General features: G+C 49.5%; 52 non-coding genes and 5 pseudogenes across 52 annotated transcripts; all 57 read right to left on the reverse strand.

Moving 5' to 3' along the window:
- Positions 1-25: 25 nt before the first annotated feature.
- On the reverse strand, positions 26-144 carry LOC138477459 (5S ribosomal RNA). The gene has a single exon (XR_011271416.1). It is a non-coding gene; the product is annotated as a 5S ribosomal RNA (ribosomal RNA).
- A 106-nt stretch (positions 145-250) lies between these two features.
- LOC138479466 (5S ribosomal RNA) lies at positions 251-369 on the reverse strand. Its single transcript, XR_011273238.1, has one exon. It is a non-coding gene; the product is annotated as a 5S ribosomal RNA (ribosomal RNA).
- A 106-nt stretch (positions 370-475) lies between these two features.
- LOC138477461 (5S ribosomal RNA) lies at positions 476-594 on the reverse strand. Its single transcript, XR_011271417.1, has one exon. It is a non-coding gene; the product is annotated as a 5S ribosomal RNA (ribosomal RNA).
- Positions 595-700: 106 nt separating this feature from the next.
- Positions 701-809, reverse strand: LOC138474583 (5S ribosomal RNA; annotated as a pseudogene).
- Positions 810-915: 106 nt separating this feature from the next.
- On the reverse strand, positions 916-1,024 carry LOC138474584 (5S ribosomal RNA; annotated as a pseudogene).
- A 107-nt stretch (positions 1,025-1,131) lies between these two features.
- LOC138478851 (5S ribosomal RNA) lies at positions 1,132-1,250 on the reverse strand. The gene has a single exon (XR_011272679.1). It is a non-coding gene; the product is annotated as a 5S ribosomal RNA (ribosomal RNA).
- A 106-nt stretch (positions 1,251-1,356) lies between these two features.
- LOC138475190 (5S ribosomal RNA) lies at positions 1,357-1,475 on the reverse strand. Its single transcript, XR_011269357.1, has one exon. It is a non-coding gene; the product is annotated as a 5S ribosomal RNA (ribosomal RNA).
- Positions 1,476-1,581: 106 nt separating this feature from the next.
- Positions 1,582-1,700, reverse strand: LOC138477462 (5S ribosomal RNA). The gene has a single exon (XR_011271418.1). It is a non-coding gene; the product is annotated as a 5S ribosomal RNA (ribosomal RNA).
- A 463-nt stretch (positions 1,701-2,163) lies between these two features.
- Positions 2,164-2,282, reverse strand: LOC138477463 (5S ribosomal RNA). The gene has a single exon (XR_011271419.1). It is a non-coding gene; the product is annotated as a 5S ribosomal RNA (ribosomal RNA).
- A 106-nt stretch (positions 2,283-2,388) lies between these two features.
- On the reverse strand, positions 2,389-2,507 carry LOC138479467 (5S ribosomal RNA). The gene has a single exon (XR_011273239.1). It is a non-coding gene; the product is annotated as a 5S ribosomal RNA (ribosomal RNA).
- Positions 2,508-2,613: 106 nt separating this feature from the next.
- LOC138477464 (5S ribosomal RNA) lies at positions 2,614-2,732 on the reverse strand. Its single transcript, XR_011271420.1, has one exon. It is a non-coding gene; the product is annotated as a 5S ribosomal RNA (ribosomal RNA).
- Positions 2,733-2,838: 106 nt separating this feature from the next.
- On the reverse strand, positions 2,839-2,957 carry LOC138478568 (5S ribosomal RNA). Its single transcript, XR_011272424.1, has one exon. It is a non-coding gene; the product is annotated as a 5S ribosomal RNA (ribosomal RNA).
- Positions 2,958-3,063: 106 nt separating this feature from the next.
- LOC138479973 (5S ribosomal RNA) lies at positions 3,064-3,182 on the reverse strand. Its single transcript, XR_011273698.1, has one exon. It is a non-coding gene; the product is annotated as a 5S ribosomal RNA (ribosomal RNA).
- Positions 3,183-3,288: 106 nt separating this feature from the next.
- Positions 3,289-3,407, reverse strand: LOC138477465 (5S ribosomal RNA). Its single transcript, XR_011271421.1, has one exon. It is a non-coding gene; the product is annotated as a 5S ribosomal RNA (ribosomal RNA).
- Positions 3,408-3,513: 106 nt separating this feature from the next.
- Positions 3,514-3,632, reverse strand: LOC138477466 (5S ribosomal RNA). Its single transcript, XR_011271422.1, has one exon. It is a non-coding gene; the product is annotated as a 5S ribosomal RNA (ribosomal RNA).
- A 106-nt stretch (positions 3,633-3,738) lies between these two features.
- Positions 3,739-3,857, reverse strand: LOC138477467 (5S ribosomal RNA). Its single transcript, XR_011271423.1, has one exon. It is a non-coding gene; the product is annotated as a 5S ribosomal RNA (ribosomal RNA).
- A 106-nt stretch (positions 3,858-3,963) lies between these two features.
- On the reverse strand, positions 3,964-4,082 carry LOC138476917 (5S ribosomal RNA). Its single transcript, XR_011270925.1, has one exon. It is a non-coding gene; the product is annotated as a 5S ribosomal RNA (ribosomal RNA).
- Positions 4,083-4,188: 106 nt separating this feature from the next.
- Positions 4,189-4,307, reverse strand: LOC138477468 (5S ribosomal RNA). The gene has a single exon (XR_011271424.1). It is a non-coding gene; the product is annotated as a 5S ribosomal RNA (ribosomal RNA).
- Positions 4,308-4,413: 106 nt separating this feature from the next.
- Positions 4,414-4,532, reverse strand: LOC138478125 (5S ribosomal RNA). Its single transcript, XR_011272021.1, has one exon. It is a non-coding gene; the product is annotated as a 5S ribosomal RNA (ribosomal RNA).
- Positions 4,533-4,996: 464 nt separating this feature from the next.
- Positions 4,997-5,115, reverse strand: LOC138477469 (5S ribosomal RNA). Its single transcript, XR_011271425.1, has one exon. It is a non-coding gene; the product is annotated as a 5S ribosomal RNA (ribosomal RNA).
- A 106-nt stretch (positions 5,116-5,221) lies between these two features.
- LOC138473903 (5S ribosomal RNA) lies at positions 5,222-5,338 on the reverse strand (annotated as a pseudogene).
- Positions 5,339-5,444: 106 nt separating this feature from the next.
- Positions 5,445-5,563, reverse strand: LOC138477472 (5S ribosomal RNA). Its single transcript, XR_011271427.1, has one exon. It is a non-coding gene; the product is annotated as a 5S ribosomal RNA (ribosomal RNA).
- Positions 5,564-5,669: 106 nt separating this feature from the next.
- LOC138478570 (5S ribosomal RNA) lies at positions 5,670-5,788 on the reverse strand. The gene has a single exon (XR_011272426.1). It is a non-coding gene; the product is annotated as a 5S ribosomal RNA (ribosomal RNA).
- A 106-nt stretch (positions 5,789-5,894) lies between these two features.
- Positions 5,895-6,013, reverse strand: LOC138479974 (5S ribosomal RNA). The gene has a single exon (XR_011273699.1). It is a non-coding gene; the product is annotated as a 5S ribosomal RNA (ribosomal RNA).
- Positions 6,014-6,119: 106 nt separating this feature from the next.
- LOC138477473 (5S ribosomal RNA) lies at positions 6,120-6,238 on the reverse strand. Its single transcript, XR_011271428.1, has one exon. It is a non-coding gene; the product is annotated as a 5S ribosomal RNA (ribosomal RNA).
- A 106-nt stretch (positions 6,239-6,344) lies between these two features.
- Positions 6,345-6,463, reverse strand: LOC138477474 (5S ribosomal RNA). The gene has a single exon (XR_011271429.1). It is a non-coding gene; the product is annotated as a 5S ribosomal RNA (ribosomal RNA).
- A 106-nt stretch (positions 6,464-6,569) lies between these two features.
- LOC138477475 (5S ribosomal RNA) lies at positions 6,570-6,688 on the reverse strand. The gene has a single exon (XR_011271430.1). It is a non-coding gene; the product is annotated as a 5S ribosomal RNA (ribosomal RNA).
- A 106-nt stretch (positions 6,689-6,794) lies between these two features.
- On the reverse strand, positions 6,795-6,913 carry LOC138476929 (5S ribosomal RNA). The gene has a single exon (XR_011270936.1). It is a non-coding gene; the product is annotated as a 5S ribosomal RNA (ribosomal RNA).
- Positions 6,914-7,376: 463 nt separating this feature from the next.
- Positions 7,377-7,495, reverse strand: LOC138477476 (5S ribosomal RNA). Its single transcript, XR_011271431.1, has one exon. It is a non-coding gene; the product is annotated as a 5S ribosomal RNA (ribosomal RNA).
- Positions 7,496-7,601: 106 nt separating this feature from the next.
- Positions 7,602-7,720, reverse strand: LOC138479468 (5S ribosomal RNA). Its single transcript, XR_011273240.1, has one exon. It is a non-coding gene; the product is annotated as a 5S ribosomal RNA (ribosomal RNA).
- A 106-nt stretch (positions 7,721-7,826) lies between these two features.
- On the reverse strand, positions 7,827-7,945 carry LOC138477477 (5S ribosomal RNA). Its single transcript, XR_011271432.1, has one exon. It is a non-coding gene; the product is annotated as a 5S ribosomal RNA (ribosomal RNA).
- A 106-nt stretch (positions 7,946-8,051) lies between these two features.
- On the reverse strand, positions 8,052-8,160 carry LOC138474427 (5S ribosomal RNA; annotated as a pseudogene).
- A 106-nt stretch (positions 8,161-8,266) lies between these two features.
- Positions 8,267-8,385, reverse strand: LOC138479975 (5S ribosomal RNA). The gene has a single exon (XR_011273700.1). It is a non-coding gene; the product is annotated as a 5S ribosomal RNA (ribosomal RNA).
- Positions 8,386-8,491: 106 nt separating this feature from the next.
- LOC138477478 (5S ribosomal RNA) lies at positions 8,492-8,610 on the reverse strand. The gene has a single exon (XR_011271433.1). It is a non-coding gene; the product is annotated as a 5S ribosomal RNA (ribosomal RNA).
- A 106-nt stretch (positions 8,611-8,716) lies between these two features.
- Positions 8,717-8,835, reverse strand: LOC138477479 (5S ribosomal RNA). Its single transcript, XR_011271434.1, has one exon. It is a non-coding gene; the product is annotated as a 5S ribosomal RNA (ribosomal RNA).
- Positions 8,836-8,941: 106 nt separating this feature from the next.
- Positions 8,942-9,060, reverse strand: LOC138477480 (5S ribosomal RNA). The gene has a single exon (XR_011271435.1). It is a non-coding gene; the product is annotated as a 5S ribosomal RNA (ribosomal RNA).
- A 106-nt stretch (positions 9,061-9,166) lies between these two features.
- Positions 9,167-9,285, reverse strand: LOC138476942 (5S ribosomal RNA). The gene has a single exon (XR_011270947.1). It is a non-coding gene; the product is annotated as a 5S ribosomal RNA (ribosomal RNA).
- A 106-nt stretch (positions 9,286-9,391) lies between these two features.
- On the reverse strand, positions 9,392-9,510 carry LOC138477481 (5S ribosomal RNA). Its single transcript, XR_011271436.1, has one exon. It is a non-coding gene; the product is annotated as a 5S ribosomal RNA (ribosomal RNA).
- A 106-nt stretch (positions 9,511-9,616) lies between these two features.
- Positions 9,617-9,735, reverse strand: LOC138478126 (5S ribosomal RNA). Its single transcript, XR_011272022.1, has one exon. It is a non-coding gene; the product is annotated as a 5S ribosomal RNA (ribosomal RNA).
- Positions 9,736-10,199: 464 nt separating this feature from the next.
- Positions 10,200-10,318, reverse strand: LOC138477484 (5S ribosomal RNA). Its single transcript, XR_011271438.1, has one exon. It is a non-coding gene; the product is annotated as a 5S ribosomal RNA (ribosomal RNA).
- A 106-nt stretch (positions 10,319-10,424) lies between these two features.
- Positions 10,425-10,541, reverse strand: LOC138473904 (5S ribosomal RNA; annotated as a pseudogene).
- Positions 10,542-10,647: 106 nt separating this feature from the next.
- Positions 10,648-10,766, reverse strand: LOC138477485 (5S ribosomal RNA). The gene has a single exon (XR_011271439.1). It is a non-coding gene; the product is annotated as a 5S ribosomal RNA (ribosomal RNA).
- Positions 10,767-10,872: 106 nt separating this feature from the next.
- LOC138478573 (5S ribosomal RNA) lies at positions 10,873-10,991 on the reverse strand. The gene has a single exon (XR_011272427.1). It is a non-coding gene; the product is annotated as a 5S ribosomal RNA (ribosomal RNA).
- A 106-nt stretch (positions 10,992-11,097) lies between these two features.
- On the reverse strand, positions 11,098-11,216 carry LOC138479976 (5S ribosomal RNA). The gene has a single exon (XR_011273701.1). It is a non-coding gene; the product is annotated as a 5S ribosomal RNA (ribosomal RNA).
- Positions 11,217-11,322: 106 nt separating this feature from the next.
- On the reverse strand, positions 11,323-11,441 carry LOC138477486 (5S ribosomal RNA). Its single transcript, XR_011271440.1, has one exon. It is a non-coding gene; the product is annotated as a 5S ribosomal RNA (ribosomal RNA).
- A 106-nt stretch (positions 11,442-11,547) lies between these two features.
- On the reverse strand, positions 11,548-11,664 carry LOC138480215 (5S ribosomal RNA). The gene has a single exon (XR_011273918.1). It is a non-coding gene; the product is annotated as a 5S ribosomal RNA (ribosomal RNA).
- Positions 11,665-11,770: 106 nt separating this feature from the next.
- Positions 11,771-11,889, reverse strand: LOC138476048 (5S ribosomal RNA). Its single transcript, XR_011270135.1, has one exon. It is a non-coding gene; the product is annotated as a 5S ribosomal RNA (ribosomal RNA).
- Positions 11,890-11,995: 106 nt separating this feature from the next.
- Positions 11,996-12,114, reverse strand: LOC138476955 (5S ribosomal RNA). Its single transcript, XR_011270959.1, has one exon. It is a non-coding gene; the product is annotated as a 5S ribosomal RNA (ribosomal RNA).
- Positions 12,115-12,220: 106 nt separating this feature from the next.
- LOC138479469 (5S ribosomal RNA) lies at positions 12,221-12,339 on the reverse strand. The gene has a single exon (XR_011273241.1). It is a non-coding gene; the product is annotated as a 5S ribosomal RNA (ribosomal RNA).
- A 106-nt stretch (positions 12,340-12,445) lies between these two features.
- LOC138477487 (5S ribosomal RNA) lies at positions 12,446-12,564 on the reverse strand. The gene has a single exon (XR_011271441.1). It is a non-coding gene; the product is annotated as a 5S ribosomal RNA (ribosomal RNA).
- A 106-nt stretch (positions 12,565-12,670) lies between these two features.
- Positions 12,671-12,789, reverse strand: LOC138478574 (5S ribosomal RNA). Its single transcript, XR_011272428.1, has one exon. It is a non-coding gene; the product is annotated as a 5S ribosomal RNA (ribosomal RNA).
- A 106-nt stretch (positions 12,790-12,895) lies between these two features.
- Positions 12,896-13,014, reverse strand: LOC138479977 (5S ribosomal RNA). Its single transcript, XR_011273702.1, has one exon. It is a non-coding gene; the product is annotated as a 5S ribosomal RNA (ribosomal RNA).
- A 106-nt stretch (positions 13,015-13,120) lies between these two features.
- On the reverse strand, positions 13,121-13,239 carry LOC138477488 (5S ribosomal RNA). The gene has a single exon (XR_011271442.1). It is a non-coding gene; the product is annotated as a 5S ribosomal RNA (ribosomal RNA).
- Positions 13,240-13,345: 106 nt separating this feature from the next.
- Positions 13,346-13,464, reverse strand: LOC138477489 (5S ribosomal RNA). Its single transcript, XR_011271443.1, has one exon. It is a non-coding gene; the product is annotated as a 5S ribosomal RNA (ribosomal RNA).
- A 106-nt stretch (positions 13,465-13,570) lies between these two features.
- LOC138477490 (5S ribosomal RNA) lies at positions 13,571-13,689 on the reverse strand. The gene has a single exon (XR_011271444.1). It is a non-coding gene; the product is annotated as a 5S ribosomal RNA (ribosomal RNA).
- A 106-nt stretch (positions 13,690-13,795) lies between these two features.
- Positions 13,796-13,914, reverse strand: LOC138476967 (5S ribosomal RNA). Its single transcript, XR_011270970.1, has one exon. It is a non-coding gene; the product is annotated as a 5S ribosomal RNA (ribosomal RNA).
- A 106-nt stretch (positions 13,915-14,020) lies between these two features.
- LOC138477491 (5S ribosomal RNA) lies at positions 14,021-14,139 on the reverse strand. The gene has a single exon (XR_011271445.1). It is a non-coding gene; the product is annotated as a 5S ribosomal RNA (ribosomal RNA).
- Positions 14,140-14,205: the final 66 nt, after the last annotated feature.

Raw genomic sequence — 14,205 nt, forward strand, 5'->3', positions numbered from 1 at the left:
AATTACTAATCATGGAGCACAAAATAGCCTACAGCACCTGGTATTCCCAGGCGGTCTCCCATCCAGGTACTAACTAGGCCCGACACTGCTTAGCTTCCGAGATCAGACGAGATCGGGCGCATTCAGTGTGGTGTGGCCGTAGGCTCTGGGCCTAGTGAGTTTTGTACTTTTAAGCATCTAGTCGGCTAGACCTTGCAGTTTTGAAAGGCAATTGAGAAATGGCTCACTTCCTGAATTTGGAGCACAAAAAAGCCTACAGCACCTGGTATTCCCAGGCGGTCTCCCATCCAGGTACTAACTAGGCCCGACACTGCTTAGCTTCCGAGATCAGACGAGATCGGGCGCATTCAGTGTGGTGTGGGTGTAGGCTCTGGGCCTAGTGAGTTTTGTACTTTTAAGCATCTAGTCGGCTAGACCTTGCAGTTTTGAAAGGCAATTGAGAAATGGCTCACTTCCTGAACTTGGAGCACAAAAAAGCCTACAGCACCTGGTATTCCCAGGCGGTCTCCCATCCAGGTACTAACTAGGCCCGACACTGCTTAGCTTCCGAGATCAGACGAGATCGGGCGCATTCAGTGTGGTGTGGCCGTAGGCTCTCGGCCTAGTGAGTTTTGTACTTTTAAGCATCTAGTCGGCTAGACCTTGCAGTTTTGAAAGGCAATTGAGAAATGGCTCACTTCCTGAACTTGGAGCACAAAAAAGCCTACAGCACCTGGTATTCCCAGGCGGTCTCCCATCCAGGTACTAACTAGGCCCGACACTGCTTAGCTTCCGAGATCAGACGCATTCAGTGTGGTGTGGCCGTAGGCTCTGGGCCTAGTGAGTTTTGTACTTTTAAGCATCTAGTCGGCTAGACCTTGCAGTTTTGAAAGGCAATTGAGAAATGGCTCACTTCCTGAACTTGGAGCACAAAAAAGCCTACAGCACCTGGTATTCCCAGGCGGTCTCCCATCCAGGTACTAACTAGGCCCGACACTGCTTAGCTTCCGAGATCAGACGCATTCAGTGTGGTGTGGCCGTAGGCTCTGGGCCTAGTGAGTTTTGTACTTTTAAGCATCTAGTCGGCTAGACCTTGCAGTTTTGAAACGCAATTGAGAAATGGCTCACTTCCTGAACTTGGAGCACAAAAAAAGCCTACAGCACCTGGTATTCCCAGGCGGTCTCCCATCCAGGTACTAACTAGGCCCGACACTGCTTAGCTTCCGAGATCAGACAAGATCGGGCGCATTCAGTGTGGTGTGGCCGTAGGCTCTGGGCCTAGTGAGTTTTGTACTTTTAAGCATCTAGTCGGCTAGACCTTGCAGTTTTGAAAGGCAATTGAGAAATGGCTCACTTCCTGAACTTGGAGCACAAAAAAGCCTACAGCACCTGGTATTCCCAGGCGGTCTCCCATCCAGGTACTAACTAGGCCCGACACTGCTTAGCTTCCGAGATCAGATGAGATCGGGCGCATTCAGTGTGGTGTGGCCGTAGGCTCTGGGCCTAGTGAGTTTTGTACTTTTAAGCATCTAGTCGGCTAGACCTTGCAGTTTTGAAAGGCAATTGAGAAATGGCTCACTTCCTGAACTTGGAGCACAAAAAAGCCTACAGCACCTGGTATTCCCAGGCGGTCTCCCATCCAGGTACTAACTAGGCCCGACACTGCTTAGCTTCCGAGATCAGACGAGATCGGGCGCATTCAGTGTGGTGTGGCCGTAGGCTCTAGAAATGCTAAGAATATTACTCTTATGCATTTGCATTTAGTAAGCTAAGCCATGCAGCCACTTGCAACATGATACCACGCTCATCGCTCGATCAGCCTCGATCAGGCGAGATATATAAGACTGGTGGGCCCATTCAGGACTCCTATGTCTGGTAGGATAACTTTAATCCATCCATCCTGTTTCTGTTGCAGGGAGGTGGAGAGAACAATCAACACAATAACGGCTTTCTTTCATGCCTCTTGAAGGACTCAATATTCTCTGTACTGCATTACATGTGAAAGTCGATTTATTACCCATGAACACACTACCTGTATGCTAATTATATGTAAATAGGTAGCTCCAGCCCTCATAATGTTGTCCAACATTTCCGCTATAAAACGGGATAAAATTATTTTGGAAACATACCAAATTTGAAAAGTAATTGAGAAGTTGTGCAATTACTAATCATGGAGCACAAAATAGCCTACAGCACCTGGTATTCCCAGGCGGTCTCCCATCCAGGTACTAACTAGGCCCGACACTGCTTAGCTTCCGAGATCAGACGAGATCGGGCGCATTCAGTGTGGTGTGGCCGTAGGCTCTGGGCCTAGTGAGTTTTGTACTTTTAAGCATCTAGTCGGCTAGACCTTGCAGTTTTGAAAGGCAATTGAGAAATGGCTCACTTCCTGAATTTGGAGCACAAAAAAGCCTACAGCACCTGGTATTCCCAGGCGGTCTCCCATCCAGGTACTAACTAGGCCCGACACTGCTTAGCTTCCGAGATCAGACGAGATCGGGCGCATTCAGTGTGGTGTGGGTGTAGGCTCTGGGCCTAGTGAGTTTTGTACTTTTAAGCATCTAGTCGGCTAGACCTTGCAGTTTTGAAAGGCAATTGAGAAATGGCTCACTTCCTGAACTTGGAGCACAAAAAAGCCTACAGCACCTGGTATTCCCAGGCGGTCTCCCATCCAGGTACTAACTAGGCCCGACACTGCTTAGCTTCCGAGATCAGACGAGATCGGGCGCATTCAGTGTGGTGTGGCCGTAGGCTCTCGGCCTAGTGAGTTTTGTACTTTTAAGCATCTAGTCGGCTAGACCTTGCAGTTTTGAAAGGCAATTGAGAAATGGCTCACTTCCTGAATTTGGAGCACAAAAAAGTCTACAGCACCTGGTATTCCCAGGCGGTCTCCCATCCAGGTACTAACTAGGCCCGACACTGCTTAGCTTCCGAGATCAGACGAGATCGGGCGCATTCAGTGTGGTGTGGCCGTAGGCTCTGGGCCTAGTGAGTTTTGTACTTTTAAGCATCTAGTCGGCTAGACCTTGCAGTTTTGAAAGGCAATTGAGAAATGGCTCACTTCCTGAACTTGGAGCACAAAAAAGCCTACAGCACCTGGTATTCCCAGGCGGTCTCCCATCCAGTTACTAACTAGGCCCGACACTGCTTAGCTTCCGAGATCAGACGAGATCAGGCGCATTCAGTGTGGTGTGGCCGTAGGCTCTGGGCCTAGTGAGTTTTGTACTTTTAAGCATCTAGTCGGCTAGACCTTGCAGTTTTGAAAGGCAATTGAGAAATGGCTCACTTCCTGAACTTGGAGCACAAAAAAGCCTACAGCACCTGGTATTCCCAGGCGGTCTCCCATCCAGGTACTAACTAGGCCCGACACTGCTTAGCTTCCGAGATCAGACGAGATCGGGCGCATTCAGTGTGGTGTGGCCGTAGGCTCTGGTCCTAGTGAGTTTTGTACTTTTAAGCATCTAGTCGGCTAGACCTTGCAGTTTTGAAAGGCAATTGAGAAATGGCTCACTTCCTGAACTTGGAGCACAAAAAAGCCTACAGCACCTGGTATTCCCAGGCGGTCTCCCATCCAGGTACTAACTAGGCCCGACACTGCTTAGCTTCCGAGATCAGACGAGATCGGGCGCATTCAGTGTGGTGTGGCCGTAGGCTCTGGGCCTAGTGAGTTTTGTACTTTTAAGCATCTAGTCGGCTAGACCTTGCAGTTTTGAAAGGCAATTGAGAAATGGCTCACTTCCTGAATTTGGAGCACAAAAAAGCCTACAGCACCTGGTATTCCCAGGCGGTCTCCCATCCAGGTACTAACTAGGCCCGACACTGCTTAGCTTCCGAGATCAGACGAGATCGGGCGCATTCAGTGTGGTGTGGCCGTAGGCTCTGGGCCTAGTGAGTTTTGTACTTTTAAGCATCTAGTCGGCTAGACCTTGCAGTTTTGAAAGGCAATTGAGAAATGGCTCACTTCCTGAACTTGGAGCACGAAAAAGCCTACAGCACCTGGTATTCCCAGGTGGTCTCCCATCCAGGTACTAACTAGGCCCGACACTGCTTAGCTTCCGAGATCAGACGAGATCGGGCGCATTCAGTGTGGTGTGGCCGTAGGCTCTGGGCCTAGTGAGTTTTGTACTTTTAAGCATCTAGTCGGCTAGACCTTGCAGTTTTGAAAGGCAATTGAGAAATGGCTCACTTCCTGAACTTGGAGCACGAAAAAGCCTACAGCACCTGGTATTCCCAGGCGGTCTCCCATCCAGGTACTAACTAGGCCCGACACTGCTTAGCTTCCGAGATCAGACGAGATCGGGCGCATTCAGTGTGGTGTGGCCGTAGGCTCTGGGCCTAGTGAGTTTTGTACTTTTAAGCATCTAGTCGGCTAGACCTTGCAGTTTTGAAAGGCAATTGAGAAATGGCTCACTTCCTGAACTTGGAGCACAAAAAAGCCTACAGCACCTGGTATTCCCAGGCGGTCTCCCAGCAAGGTACTAACTAGGCCCGACACTGCTTAGCTTCCGAGATCAGACGAGATCGGGCGCATTCAGTGTGGTGTGGCCGTAGGCTCTAGAAATGCTAAGAATATTACTCTTATGCATTTGCATTTAGTAAGCTAAGCCATGCAGCCACTTGCAACATGATACCACGCTCATCGCTCGATCAGCGCTCGATCAGGCTCGATATATAAGACTGGTGGGCCCATTCAGGACTCCTATGTCTGGTAGGATAACTTTAATCCATCCATCCTGTTTCTGTTGCAGGGAGGTGGAGAGAACAATCAACACAATAACGGCTTTCTTTCATGCCTCTTGAAGGACTCAATATTCTCTGTACTGCATTACATGTGAAAGTCGATTTATTACCCATGAACACACTACCTGTATGCTAATTATATGTAAATAGGTAGCTCCAGCCCTCATAATGTTGTCCAACATTTCCGCTATAAAACGGGATAAAATTATTTTGGAAACATACCAAATTTGAAAAGTAATTGAGAAGTTGTGCAATTACTAATCATGGAGCACAAAATAGCCTACAGCACCTGGTATTCCCAGGCGGTCTCCCATCCAGGTACTAACTAGGCCCGACACTGCTTAGCTTCCGAGATCAGACGAGATCGGGCGCATTCAGTGTGGTGTGGCCGTAGGCTCTGGGCCTAGTGAGTTTTGTACTTTTAAGCATCTAGTCGGCTAGACCTTGCAGTTTTGAAAGGCAATTGAGAAATGGCTCACTTCCTGAATTTGGAGCACAAAAAAGCCTACAGCACCTGGTATTCCCAGGTGGTCTCCCATCCAGGTACTAACTAGGCCCGACACTGCTTAGCTTCCGAGATCAGACGATCGGGCGCATTCAGTGTGGTGTGGGTGTAGGCTCTGGGCCTAGTGAGTTTTGTACTTTTAAGCATCTAGTCGGCTAGACCTTGCAGTTTTGAAAGGCAATTGAGAAATGGCTCACTTCCTGAACTTGGAGCACAAAAAAGCCTACAGCACCTGGTATTCCCAGGCGGTCTCCCATCCAGGTACTAACTAGGCCCGACACTGCTTAGCTTCCGAGATCAGACGAGATCGGGCGCATTCAGTGTGGTGTGGCCGTAGGCTCTCGGCCTAGTGAGTTTTGTACTTTTAAGCATCTAGTCGGCTAGACCTTGCAGTTTTGAAAGGCAATTGAGAAATGGCTCACTTCCTGAATTTGGAGCACAAAAAAGTCTACAGCACCTGGTATTCCCAGGCGGTCTCCCATCCAGGTACTAACTAGGCCCGACACTGCTTAGCTTCCGAGATCAGACGAGATCGGGCGCATTCAGTGTGGTGTGGCCGTAGGCTCTGGGCCTAGTGAGTTTTGTACTTTTAAGCATCTAGTCGGCTAGACCTTGCAGTTTTGAAAGGCAATTGAGAAATGGCTCACTTCCTGAACTTGGAGCACAAAAAAGCCTACAGCACCTGGTATTCCCAGGCGGTCTCCCATCCAGTTACTAACTAGGCCCGACACTGCTTAGCTTCCGAGATCAGACGAGATCAGGCGCATTCAGTGTGGTGTGGCCGTAGGCTCTGGGCCTAGTGAGTTTTGTACTTTTAAGCATCTAGTCGGCTAGACCTTGCAGTTTTGAAAGGCAATTGAGAAATGGCTCACTTCCTGAACTTGGAGCACAAAAAAGCCTACAGCACCTGGTATTCCCAGGCGGTCTCCCATCCAGGTACTAACTAGGCCCGACACTGCTTAGCTTCCGAGATCAGACGAGATCGGGCGCATTCAGTGTGGTGTGGCCGTAGGCTCTGGTCCTAGTGAGTTTTGTACTTTTAAGCATCTAGTCGGCTAGACCTTGCAGTTTTGAAAGGCAATTGAGAAATGGCTCACTTCCTGAACTTGGAGCACAAAAAAGCCTACAGCACCTGGTATTCCCAGGCGGTCTCCCATCCAGGTACTAACTAGGCCCGACACTGCTTAGCTTCCGAGATCAGACGAGATCGGGCGCATTCAGTGTGGTGTGGCCGTAGGCTCTGGGCCTAGTGAGTTTTGTACTTTTAAGCATCTAGTCGGCTAGACCTTGCAGTTTTGAAAGGCAATTGAGAAATGGCTCACTTCCTGAATTTGGAGCACAAAAAAGCCTACAGCACCTGGTATTCCCAGGCGGTCTCCCATCCAGGTACTAACTAGGCCCGACACTGCTTAGCTTCCGAGATCAGACGAGATCGGGCGCATTCAGTGTGGTGTGGCCGTAGGCTCTGGGCCTAGTGAGTTTTGTACTTTTAAGCATCTAGTCGGCTAGACCTTGCAGTTTTGAAAGGCAATTGAGAAATGGCTCACTTCCTGAACTTGGAGCACGAAAAAGCCTACAGCACCTGGTATTCCCAGGTGGTCTCCCATCCAGGTACTAACTAGGCCCGACACTGCTTAGCTTCCGAGATCAGACGAGATCGGGCGCATTCAGTGTGGTGTGGCCGTAGGCTCTAGAAATGCTAAGAATATTACTCTTATGCATTTGCATTTAGTAAGCTAAGCCATGCAGCCACTTGCAACATGATACCACGCTCATCGCTCGATCAGGCTCGATCAGGCGAGATATATAAGACTGGTGGGCCCATTCAGGACTCCTATGTCTGGTAGGATAACTTTAATCCATCCATCCTGTTTCTGTTGCAGGGAGGTGGAGAGAACAATCAACACAATAACGGCTTTCTTTCATGCCTCTTGAAGGACTCAATATTCTCTGTACTGCATTACATGTGAAAGTCGATTTATTACCCATGAACACACTACCTGTATGCTAATTATATGTAAATAGGTAGCTCCAGCCCTCATAATGTTGTCCAACATTTCCGCTATAAAACGGGATAAAATTATTTTGGAAACATACCAAATTTGAAAAGTAATTGAGAAGTTGTGCAATTACTAATCATGGAGCACAAAATAGCCTACAGCACCTGGTATTCCCAGGCGGTCTCCCATCCAGGTACTAACTAGGCCCGACACTGCTTAGCTTCCGAGATCAGACGAGATCGGGCGCATTCAGTGTGGTGTGGCCGTAGGCTCTGGGCCTAGTGAGTTTTGTACTTTTAAGCATCTAGTCGGCTAGACCTTGCAGTTTTGAAAGGCAATTGAGAAATGGCTCACTTCCTGAATTTGGAGCACAAAAAAGCCTACAGCACCTGGTATTCCCAGGCGGTCTCCCATCCAGGTACTAACTAGGCCCGACACTGCTTAGCTTCCGAGATCAGACGAGATCGGGCGCATTCAGTGTGGTGTGGGTGTAGGCTCTGGGCCTAGTGAGTTTTGTACTTTTAAGCATCTAGTCGGCTAGACCTTGCAGTTTTGAAAGGCAATTGAGAAATGGCTCACTTCCTGAACTTGGAGCACAAAAAAGCCTACAGCACCTGGTATTCCCAGGCGGTCTCCCATCCAGGTACTAACTAGGCCCGACACTGCTTAGCTTCCGAGATCAGACGAGATCGGGCGCATTCAGTGTGGTGTGGCCGTAGGCTCTCGGCCTAGTGAGTTTTGTACTTTTAAGCATCTAGTCGGCTAGACCTTGCAGTTTTGAAAGGCAATTGAGAAATGGCTCACTTCCTGAATTTGGAGCACAAAAAAGTCTACAGCACCTGGTATTCCCAGGCGGTCTCCCATCCAGGTACTAACTAGGCCCGACACTGCTTAGCTTCCGAGATCAGGCGCATTCAGTGTGGTGTGGCCGTAGGCTCTGGGCCTAGTGAGTTTTGTACTTTTAAGCATCTAGTCGGCTAGACCTTGCAGTTTTGAAAGGCAATTGAGAAATGGCTCACTTCCTGAACTTGGAGCACAAAAAAGCCTACAGCACCTGGTATTCCCAGGCGGTCTCCCATCCAGTTACTAACTAGGCCCGACACTGCTTAGCTTCCGAGATCAGACGAGATCAGGCGCATTCAGTGTGGTGTGGCCGTAGGCTCTGGGCCTAGTGAGTTTTGTACTTTTAAGCATCTAGTCGGCTAGACCTTGCAGTTTTGAAAGGCAATTGAGAAATGGCTCACTTCCTGAACTTGGAGCACAAAAAAGCCTACAGCACCTGGTATTCCCAGGCGGTCTCCCATCCAGGTACTAACTAGGCCCGACACTGCTTAGCTTCCGAGATCAGACGAGATCGGGCGCATTCAGTGTGGTGTGGCCGTAGGCTCTGGTCCTAGTGAGTTTTGTACTTTTAAGCATCTAGTCGGCTAGACCTTGCAGTTTTGAAAGGCAATTGAGAAATGGCTCACTTCCTGAACTTGGAGCACAAAAAAGCCTACAGCACCTGGTATTCCCAGGCGGTCTCCCATCCAGGTACTAACTAGGCCCGACACTGCTTAGCTTCCGAGATCAGACGAGATCGGGCGCATTCAGTGTGGTGTGGCCGTAGGCTCTGGGCCTAGTGAGTTTTGTACTTTTAAGCATCTAGTCGGCTAGACCTTGCAGTTTTGAAAGGCAATTGAGAAATGGCTCACTTCCTGAATTTGGAGCACAAAAAAGCCTACAGCACCTGGTATTCCCAGGCGGTCTCCCATCCAGGTACTAACTAGGCCCGACACTGCTTAGCTTCCGAGATCAGACGAGATCGGGCGCATTCAGTGTGGTGTGGCCGTAGGCTCTGGGCCTAGTGAGTTTTGTACTTTTAAGCATCTAGTCGGCTAGACCTTGCAGTTTTGAAAGGCAATTGAGAAATGGCTCACTTCCTGAACTTGGAGCACGAAAAAGCCTACAGCACCTGGTATTCCCAGGTGGTCTCCCATCCAGGTACTAACTAGGCCCGACACTGCTTAGCTTCCGAGATCAGACGAGATCGGGCGCATTCAGTGTGGTGTGGCCGTAGGCTCTGGGCCTAGTGAGTTTTGTACTTTTAAGCATCTAGTCGGCTAGACCTTGCAGTTTTGAAAGGCAATTGAGAAATGGCTCACTTCCTGAACTTGGAGCACGAAAAAGCCTACAGCACCTGGTATTCCCAGGCGGTCTCCCATCCAGGTACTAACTAGGCCCGACACTGCTTAGCTTCCGAGATCAGACGAGATCGGGCGCATTCAGTGTGGTGTGGCCGTAGGCTCTGGGCCTAGTGAGTTTTGTACTTTTAAGCATCTAGTCGGCTAGACCTTGCAGTTTTGAAAGGCAATTGAGAAATGGCTCACTTCCTGAACTTGGAGCACAAAAAAGCCTACAGCACCTGGTATTCCCAGGCGGTCTCCCAGCAAGGTACTAACTAGGCCCGACACTGCTTAGCTTCCGAGATCAGACGAGATCGGGCGCATTCAGTGTGGTGTGGCCGTAGGCTCTAGAAATGCTAAGAATATTACTCTTATGCATTTGCATTTAGTAAGCTAAGCCATGCAGCCACTTGCAACATGATACCACGCTCATCGCTCGATCAGCGCTCGATCAGGCTCGATATATAAGACTGGTGGGCCCATTCAGGACTCCTATGTCTGGTAGGATAACTTTAATCCATCCATCCTGTTTCTGTTGCAGGGAGGTGGAGAGAACAATCAACACAATAACGGCTTTCTTTCATGCCTCTTGAAGGACTCAATATTCTCTGTACTGCATTACATGTGAAAGTCGATTTATTACCCATGAACACACTACCTGTATGCTAATTATATGTAAATAGGTAGCTCCAGCCCTCATAATGTTGTCCAACATTTCCGCTATAAAACGGGATAAAATTATTTTGGAAACATACCAAATTTGAAAAGTAATTGAGAAGTTGTGCAATTACTAATCATGGAGCACAAAATAGCCTACAGCACCTGGTATTCCCAGGCGGTCTCCCATCCAGGTACTAACTAGGCCCGACACTGCTTAGCTTCCGAGATCAGACGAGATCGGGCGCATTCAGTGTGGTGTGGCCGTAGGCTCTGGGCCTAGTGAGTTTTGTACTTTTAAGCATCTAGTCGGCTAGACCTTGCAGTTTTGAAAGGCAATTGAGAAATGGCTCACTTCCTGAATTTGGAGCACAAAAAAGCCTACAGCACCTGGTATTCCCAGGTGGTCTCCCATCCAGGTACTAACTAGGCCCGACACTGCTTAGCTTCCGAGATCAGACGATCGGGCGCATTCAGTGTGGTGTGGGTGTAGGCTCTGGGCCTAGTGAGTTTTGTACTTTTAAGCATCTAGTCGGCTAGACCTTGCAGTTTTGAAAGGCAATTGAGAAATGGCTCACTTCCTGAACTTGGAGCACAAAAAAGCCTACAGCACCTGGTATTCCCAGGCGGTCTCCCATCCAGGTACTAACTAGGCCCGACACTGCTTAGCTTCCGAGATCAGACGAGATCGGGCGCATTCAGTGTGGTGTGGCCGTAGGCTCTCGGCCTAGTGAGTTTTGTACTTTTAAGCATCTAGTCGGCTAGACCTTGCAGTTTTGAAAGGCAATTGAGAAATGGCTCACTTCCTGAATTTGGAGCACAAAAAAGTCTACAGCACCTGGTATTCCCAGGCGGTCTCCCATCCAGGTACTAACTAGGCCCGACACTGCTTAGCTTCCGAGATCAGACGAGATCGGGCGCATTCAGTGTGGTGTGGCCGTAGGCTCTGGGCCTAGTGAGTTTTGTACTTTTAAGCATCTAGTCGGCTAGACCTTGCAGTTTTGAAAGGCAATTGAGAAATGGCTCACTTCCTGAACTTGGAGCACAAAAAAGCCTACAGCACCTGGTATTCCCAGGCGGTCTCCCATCCAGTTACTAACTAGGCCCGACACTGCTTAGCTTCCGAGATCAGACGAGATCAGGCGCATTCAGTGTGGTGTGGCCGTAGGCTCTGGGCCTAGTGAGTTTTGTACTTTTAAGCATCTAGTCGGCTAGACCTTGCAGTTTTGAAAGGCAATTGAGAAATGGCTCACTTCCTGAACTTGGAGCACAAAAAAGCCTACAGCACCTGGTATTCCCAGGCGGTCTCCCATCCAGGTACTAACTAGGCCCGACACTGCTTAGCTTCCGAGATCAGACGAGATCGGGCGCATTCAGTGTGGTGTGGCCGTAGGCTCTGGTCCTAGTGAGTTTTGTACTTTTAAGCATCTAGTCGGCTAGACCTTGCAGTTTTGAAAGGCAATTGAGAAATGGCTCACTTCCTGAACTTGGAGCACAAAAAAGCCTACAGCACCTGGTATTCCCAGGCGGTCTCCCATCCAGGTACTAACTAGGCCCGACACTGCTTAGCTTCCGAGATCAGACGATCGGGCGCATTCAGTGTGGTGTGGCCGTAGGCTCTGGGCCTAGTGAGTTTTGTACTTTTAAGCATCTAGTCGGCTAGACCTTGCAGTTTTGAAAGGCAATTGAGAAATGGCTCACTTCCTGAATTTGGAGCACAAAAAAGCCTACAGCACCTGGTATTCCCAGGCGGTCTCCCATCCAGGTACTAACTAGGCCCAACACTGCTTAGCTTCCGAGATCAGACGAGATCGGGCGCATTCAGTGTGGTGTGGCCGTAGGCTCTGGGCCTAGTGAGTTTTGTACTTTTAAGCATCTAGTCGGCTAGACCTTGCAGTTTTGAAAGGCAATTGAGAAATGGCTCACTTCCTGAACTTGGAGCACGAAAAAGCCTACAGCACCTGGTATTCCCAGGTGGTCTCCCATCCAGGTACTAACTAGGCCCGACACTGCTTAGCTTCCGAGATCAGACGAGATCGGGCGCATTCAGTGTGGTGTGGCCGTAGGCTCTGGGCCTAGTGAGTTTTGTACTTTTAAGCATCTAGTCGGCTAGACCTTGCAGTTTTGAAAGGCAATTGAGAAATGGCTCACTTCCTGAATTTGGAGCACAAAAAAGCCTACAGCACCTGGTATTCCCAGGCGGTCTCCCATCCAGGTACTAACTAGGCCCGACACTGCTTAGCTTCCGAGATCAGACGAGATCGGGCGCATTCAGTGTGGTGTGGGTGTAGGCTCTGGGCCTAGTGAGTTTTGTACTTTTAAGCATCTAGTCGGCTAGACCTTGCAGTTTTGAAAGGCAATTGAGAAATGGCTCACTTCCTGAACTTGGAGCACAAAAAAGCCTACAGCACCTGGTATTCCCAGGCGGTCTCCCATCCAGGTACTAACTAGGCCCGACACTGCTTAGCTTCCGAGATCAGACGAGATCGGGCGCATTCAGTGTGGTGTGGCCGTAGGCTCTCGGCCTAGTGAGTTTTGTACTTTTAAGCATCTAGTCGGCTAGACCTTGCAGTTTTGAAAGGCAATTGAGAAATGGCTCACTTCCTGAATTTGGAGCACAAAAAAGTCTACAGCACCTGGTATTCCCAGGCGGTCTCCCATCCAGGTACTAACTAGGCCCGACACTGCTTAGCTTCCGAGATCAGACGAGATCGGGCGCATTCAGTGTGGTGTGGCCGTAGGCTCTGGGCCTAGTGAGTTTTGTACTTTTAAGCATCTAGTCGGCTAGACCTTGCAGTTTTGAAAGGCAATTGAGAAATGGCTCACTTCCTGAACTTGGAGCACAAAAAAGCCTACAGCACCTGGTATTCCCAGGCGGTCTCCCATCCAGTTACTAACTAGGCCCGACACTGCTTAGCTTCCGAGATCAGACGAGATCAGGCGCATTCAGTGTGGTGTGGCCGTAGGCTCTGGGCCTAGTGAGTTTTGTACTTTTAAGCATCTAGTCGGCTAGACCTTGCAGTTTTGAAAGGCAATTGAGAAATGGCTCACTTCCTGAACTTGGAGCACAAAAAAGCCTACAGCACCTGGTATTCCCAGGCGGTCTCCCATCCAGGTACTAACTAGGCCCGACACTGCTTAGCTTCCGAGATCAGACGAGATCGGGCGCATTCAGTGTGGTGTGGCCGTAGGCTCTGGTCCTAGTGAGTTTTGTACTTTTAAGCATCTAGTCGGCTAGACCTTGCAGTTTTGAAAGGCAATTGAGAAATGGCTCACTTCCTGAACTTGGAGCACAAAAAAGCCTACAGCACCTGGTATTCCCAGGCGGTCTCCCATCCAGGTACTAACTAGGCCCGACACTGCTTAGCTTCCGAGATCAGACGAGATCGGGCGCATTCAGTGTGGTGTGGCCGTAGGCTCTGGGCCTAGTGAGTTTTGTACTTTTAAGCATCTAGTCGGCTAGACCTTGCAGTTTTGAAAGGCAATTGAGAAATGGCTCACTTCCTGAATTTGGAGCACAAAAAAGCCTACAGCACCTGGTATTCCCAGGCGGTCTCCCATCCAGGTACTAACTAGGCCCGACACTGCTTAGCTTCCGAGATCAGACGAGATCGGGCGCATTCAGTGTGGTGTGGCCGTAGGCTCTGGGCCTAGTGAGTTTTGTACTTTTAAGCATCTAGTCGGCTAGACCTTGCAGTTTTGAAAGGCAATTGAGAAATGGCTCACTTCCTGAACTTGGAGCACGAAAAAGCCTACAGCACCTGGTATTCCCAGGTGGTCTCCCATCCAGGTACTAACTAGGCCCGACACTGCTTAGCTTCCGAGATCAGACGAGATCGGGCGCATTCAGTGTGGTGTGGCCGTAGGCTCTGGGCCTAGTGAGTTTTGTACTTTTAAGCATCTAGTCGGCTAGACCTTGCAGTTTTGAAAGGCAATTGAGAAATGGCTCACTTCCTGAACTTGGAGCACGAAAAAGCCTACAGCACCTGGTATTCCCAGGCGGTCTCCCATCCAGGTACTAACTAGGCCCGACACTGCTTAGCTTCCGAGATCAGACGAGATCGGGCGCATTCAGTGTGGTGTGGCCGTAGGCTCTGGGCCTAGTGAGTTTTGTACTTTTAAGCATCTAGTCGGCTAGACCTTGCAGTTTTGAAAGGCA

Source organism: Ambystoma mexicanum, chromosome 8 (genome assembly GCF_040938575.1).
Source record: "Ambystoma mexicanum isolate Mex_15411 chromosome 8, UKY_AmexF1_1, whole genome shotgun sequence".
Classification (NCBI taxonomy): Eukaryota; Metazoa; Chordata; class Amphibia; order Caudata; family Ambystomatidae; genus Ambystoma; species Ambystoma mexicanum.